Source organism: Ranitomeya imitator, chromosome 3, assembly GCF_032444005.1.
Source record: "Ranitomeya imitator isolate aRanImi1 chromosome 3, aRanImi1.pri, whole genome shotgun sequence".
Classification (NCBI taxonomy): Eukaryota; Metazoa; Chordata; class Amphibia; order Anura; family Dendrobatidae; genus Ranitomeya; species Ranitomeya imitator.
In genome coordinates, this window is record NC_091284.1 from 743089290 (window position 1) to 743095731 (window position 6442).

Genomic DNA, 6442 nt, shown 5'->3' on the forward strand with positions numbered 1-6442 from the left:
GCAAACAATAAGAAATACTTAAAAAGAAAAAAACTGTGCAAAAATTTCCGGACATAGGTAAATAGAAAAAATGGAACAGCACAATGCTCACCAGGTGCGGGTGCCTAGCCCCCTGGATAGAATGGTCCAAACATTCATCCAAATTGAATACTAAACAGGAAAAAGAAGGCAGCACTCCCAAAGTTTTCAAGTGAAAAAAGATGAAGATTTAATCGACCCACATCACTGTGCGACGTTTCGGCTCGCTGAGCCTTTTTCAAGCAGTGGGTGTTGACAACAATTGTGCTTTTATAGAACCAATTCAAATTAATTTGCATATTACAATAGCCATTAATAAATAAACATACAGTTGTACAAATATATACCATACTAGTTATGTATCAGCAGTGCAATATCAGTGCTCATTAAGGTGCAATGTGCTATATTACCAATCAACCTTGTTACTTATATCGCTTACTCCTTTGCTCCATAGACTATCTCATTAGCATAAATTATATTTGTAATAATCATATCTCATATCCTCACCTAGCCGCAGTCTGGTGTCTCCACATGGAGGACTCTATTTCGGCCGTTATCGGCGTTCCTCTAGATACATTGCGCATGTCTGACAATCTAATCAGTGTGTCACACACTGTCGGCCAATGGGAGGTCCAGAACGCTGTCATACCTCTAGCGCATGCGCACTATCGTCATGTCAGTGCCGCAGCGCCATCTTAGGTGTGGAAGAAAGCATTATAAAGAACCGCTATATGCACTGCTATTCCAATCCTGTAGCTGCGCCCATAAGGACACCTTATTACTTTTCACTTGGAAAATATTCCTTAGAGCTTGGACTAGTTGTCTTAAATACTGAATAATAATATTCCTTAATTAGATACTATATGTTTAAACAATATAAAGATCACTCTGACATAATGGATGAAAGCCTTACTCAGGCTATCTCCATTTGTCAATGCCCTTCCAAAACGACGTACAGCCTTACCAGACCATAACATCGCCCTATTAGAAGAGGCAATAAAGCAGGTATATCAAAGCACCATGTATCTAAATATTTGACAACCAGACAACTGTTTTATTTGCAGTGACTTTTATTATAACTGAAGAACCATAACCCTTGGTCGACATGTGTGACAACTGAATTATTAGAAAGAGAAAAACTCATTTTAATTCAGTTGTCACACATGTCGACCAAGGGTTATGGTTCTTCAGTTATAATAAAAGTCACTGCAAATAAAACAGTTGTCTGGTTGTCAAATATTTAGATACATGGTGCTTTGATATACCTGCTTTATTGCCTCTTCTAATAGGGCGATGTTATGGTCTGGTAAGGCTGTACGTCGTTTTGGAAGGGCATTGACAAATGGAGATAGCCTGAGTAAGGCTTTCATCCATTATGTCAGAGTGATCTTTATATTGTTTAAACATATAGTATCTAATTAAGGAATATTATTATTCAGTATTTAAGACAACTAGTCCAAGCTCTAAGGAATATTTTCCAAGTGAAAAGTAATAAGGTGTCCTTATGGGCGCAGCTACAGGATTGGAATAGCAGTGCATATAGCGGTTCTTTATAATGCTTTCTTCCACACCTAAGATGGCGCTGCGGCACTGACATGACGATAGTGCGCATGCGCTAGAGGTATGACAGCGTTCTGGACCTCCCATTGGCCGACAGTGTGTGACACACTGATTAGATTGTCAGACATGCGCAATGTATCTAGAGGAACGCCGATAACGGCCGAAATAGAGTCCTCCATGTGGAGACACCAGACTGCGGCTAGGTGAGGATATGAGATATGATTATTACAAATATAATTTATGCTAATGAGATAGTCTATGGAGCAAAGGAGTAAGCGATATAAGTAACAAGGTTGATTGGTAATATAGCACATTGCACCTTAATGAGCACTGATATTGCACTGCTGATACATAACTAGTATGGTATATATTTGTACAACTGTATGTTTATTTATTAATGGCTATTGTAATATGCAAATTAATTTGAATTGGTTCTATAAAAGCACAATTGTTGTCAACACCCACTGCTTGAAAAAGGCTCAGCGAGCCGAAACGTCGCACAGTGATGTGGGTCGATTAAATCTTCATCTTTTTTCACTTGAAAACTTTGGGAGTGCTGCCTTCTTTTTCCTGTTTAGTATTCAATTTGGATGAATGTTTGGACCATTCTATCCAGGGGGCTAGGCACCCGCACCTGGTGAGCATTGTGCTGTTCCATTTTTTCTATTTACCTATGTCCGGAAATTTTTGCACAGTTTTTTTCTTTTTAAGTATTTCTTATTGTTTGCTTTACAAGCCATTTTTTTGTCCCATGGAGGGAAACGCCATGGAACAAGGAGTCTTCATATATACATCGGAGGAGGAGGAGCGAATCCTTGGAGGTATCCAGGGTGAAGCTTGTTTTTTAAAGACACCGTCCGTGTTGGAATTGAAACGCAAGTATGAAAGTGATGTTAAACGCACTATAAATCTACAACTACATATGATGACTTTGGGGCAATATTATAAAGAGGGTAAAATCCCTAGAGGACTAAGATCTAATATACGCCCTAATCTACTCCAAGGCAATGCAGCATATTGTGCGCGATTTGTCATGATCTCCAACAAGTATGCGATGGACACAATATTGCTTAATATTGATTTTTTACAAATGGAAATAAAAAAATTACAACTGAATATTGGAGAACTTGAGAGTAAAATACAAGCATTAATGACTACAGAAGAGTGGAATGTATTTAAAGAAAAAATTGACAAAGAGGGCACAAAATTGCGCAATGATCTAGAGGAGATTAAGAGGAGAAAGTGGAACAGAGACATAGAGGACTATGAAACAGGCCAAATATATGCATGGCAGAAAGATAATAATAAACCCGTCTGGAAAAAGAAAGGTGGTCATTGGAACAATCAACAATGTGGTGATAATAATGATGTGACTAATAATAATGTTATTCCCCATAGACCAGGATATTACCATGGAGGGACATTTAAACGTAAGAGGAGAGGAGGCAGGCGCCACCGCCGGTCCCAAAAAAAGACCAGAAAAGAACAGAACACAACCTCAGAGACAAGTAACATCCAAGAAGAAGGATCAGACCTCGTGATTAATATTTCCAACAAGGTATTAACCCCTCCACAGGTCTCAATTTTGAGTAAAGGACTGTCATTTGTACCGTGTACACATACAAACTGGTTTGATTTACAGATAGATCTGGAGAAATTTTTTAGGTCTATCAAACTCAAAGAGTGGTTCCAGAATAAAAAGGTGGAGAAGACAGTGGGATGTGGTGAATCTAATTCCAATAATAGTGAATTTAACTCCAGTAATATGGAATTGAGGAATAGAAGTAACTTCACCCCACCCACTAGCTCCCCCATTATTGATGCATTTGAGAGGGTTGTGAGAAATGAGGTGGAAGGGATTAGAAGTGGGGCCACTAACAAATTTAAATCTCCTAATGTAACTAAGGAAGAGTTTGAGGCCTTACAGGAGCTTGTCCATGATGACGACATCATAATTAAACCTGCAGATAAAGGGGGTGCTGTCGTCATCATGGACAGGTCCAAATATATGGCAGAGATAAATCGACAATTGGGGGATGAGGATGTCTACAAAAAGCTTGAGAGTGATCCTAAATTCAAAATAATGGGGGAGATTAATAAGTATTTACAAGAGGCGCTGAATAATAAAATCATAGATCAAGAATTAATGGATTACTTATCCATAGAATCTCCTAAAACCCCTGTACTATATATAACCCCTAAAGTACATAAGTCGCTAGTCGACCCTCCGGGGCGACCAATAGTGGCTGGTGTGGATTCAGTATTCAGCAGAATAGGGACATTCCTAGATAAAATCCTTAATCCGATTGCTAAAGAGTCAAGGTCCTACATAAGAGATACCACTGATTTTTTAAACAAACTTGAATCTATAAAATTGGAAAGTAATGTAATTTTGGCCTCGTTTGACGTCATTTCACTCTACACCTCTATTGACCACACCTCAGGAATAAGAGCAGTTGATAAAAAATTAAACACAACAGGTATAACCCCTGAGGGTAAAACATTCATAATCAAACTGTTGGAAATAATTTTGAGGCGGAGCTATTTCTTATTTGGGGATACCTTTTATGGACAACAAAGAGGTACAGCTATGGGGGCCAATATGGCCCCTGCATATGCAAACCTGGTAATGAGTATTTTGGAGGAGGACCTCATCTATGTATCCCACCACTTCCGGCATGTTCTGGTGTGGTGGAGGTACATAGATGATGTCTTCCTCCTATGGAAAAACACAGAAGAAGAGCTAAACAATTTTTATGAGTTCCTTAATGGAATAGATGAGACCATTAAATTTACTCTTAATTTCTCCAGGACAAAAATACAATTTTTAGATGTATCTGTGGCACAGAGTGAGGGAGAACTAACCACTACTTTATATGTCAAAGAGACAGATAAAAATAATCTCCTAACATATGACAGTCAACATCCACGCAGCATGGTGAGGTCAATACCCCTTAGCCAACTCTTGAGAGTGCGTAGGATTGTGAAAGAAGATAATGAGATGGAGGGAGTTATGGATACCCTGGTAAAAAAATTCCTACATAGGAAATATCCACGGGATGTAATTGATACTGCTAAGTGCAAAGTGATGAAAAAAGCTCGAAAAGACCTATTGGGGATTAATGATCAAAATAAAAAAAGACTAACAAGGGTACCATGTGTGATGACATACACAGAAGAGAGTGGAGCTATAGCTAATATCATCAAGAAACATTGGGGAATGTTAGGTAACTGTTTGCCTGACATTAAAGAACTAAGGGAACCCCCACTATTTTCCTATCGTAGGGCTAAAAATATTAAAGATTATGTGGTAAAAGCAGATATTGGTCCCCAAAAAAATTTCAGTCAAACTACAATCACAGGCAAGACCCAGAAAGGATGTTTCCCGTGCTTGTCCTGTGTGAATTGCGCATATATACTAAAAGGTTCTACTTTTAAACATCCAGAAACGAATAGGGTATACACAATTAAACACTTTCTGACCTGTAATTCTGATTATGTAGTTTATTTACTCGAATGCCCCTGTAAACTGTGGTACATAGGGGAAACTACCTGTGAGTTGAAAACACGTATAAATAATCATCGGCACTCAATTAGGAAAAAACGTTTAGACCTCCCAGTCTCGAAACACTTTACGGAGTTCAAACATACAGAAAAAGATCTCAAATGTAGAATAATAGATAGGGTTCCCATACAGAGGAGAGGAGGGGATAGAGTATGCCTCTTAAAAAAATTAGAGCTTAGATGGATTTACGAGCTGAATACTTTAAAACCTAAAGGACTCAATGTAGAATTTAAAATCCATCCGGATATGTAAATATACCTTCGATGACGGCTTCTGAATTTGATGTATATAGGCTCCCTGTTGTACTTTATAGAGTGCATTGATTTTAATGTTCTTTTTGTTGCTTCATAGATATCAGTATGACCTGTGGACCTGTGTATTAACCCTCTGGCTGCCAGATGGAGTACCCACATGGAGTAAAGAAAAAAACTTTTTTCTTATTGTTTTTTGTTTTTTGTCTTTTCTTAAAAAATTTTTTCTTTAAAATGAGTTTTTCTCTTTCTAATAATTCAGTTGTCACACATGTCGACCAAGGGTTATGGTTCTTCAGTTATAATAAAAGTCACTGCAAATAAAACAGTTGTCTGGTTGTCAAATATTTAGATACATGGTGCTTTGATATACCTGCTTTATTGCCTCTTCTAATAGGGCGATGTTATGGTCTGGTAAGGCTGTACGTCGTTTTGGAAGGGCATTGACAAATGGAGATAGCCTGAGTAAGGCTTTCATCCATTATGTCAGAGTGATCTTTATATTGTTTAAACATATAGTATCTAATTAAGGAATATTATTATTCAGTATTTAAGACAACTAGTCCAAGCTCTAAGGAATATTTTCCAAGTGAAAAGTAATAAGGTGTCCTTATGGGCGCAGCTACAGGATTGGAATAGCAGTGCATATAGCGGTTCTTTATAATGCTTTCTTCCACACCTAAGATGGCGCTGCGGCACTGACATGACGATAGTGCGCATGCGCTAGAGGTATGACAGCGTTCTGGACCTCCCATTGGCCGACAGTGTGTGACACACTGATTAGATTGTCAGACATGCGCAATGTATCTAGAGGAACGCCGATAACGGCCGAAATAGAGTCCTCCATGTGGAGACACCAGACTGCGGCTAGGTGAGGATATGAGATATGATTATTACAAATATAATTTATGCTAATGAGATAGTCTATGGAGCAAAGGAGTAAGCGATATAAGTAACAAGGTTGATTGGTAATATAGCACATTGCACCTTAATGAGCACTGATATTGCACTGCTGATACATAACTAGTATGGTATATATTTGTACAAC

The 6442-nt window shown here is 38.3% G+C and overlaps 1 long non-coding RNA gene across 1 annotated transcript; it reads left to right on the forward strand.

Annotated features, from left to right (window-relative positions):
- Positions 1–1214: 1214 nt before the first annotated feature.
- LOC138672332 (uncharacterized) lies at positions 1215–5720 on the forward strand. Its single transcript, XR_011319713.1, has 2 exons — positions 1215–3136; positions 5495–5720. It is a non-coding gene; the product is annotated as an uncharacterized lncRNA (long non-coding RNA).
- Positions 5721–6442: the final 722 nt, after the last annotated feature.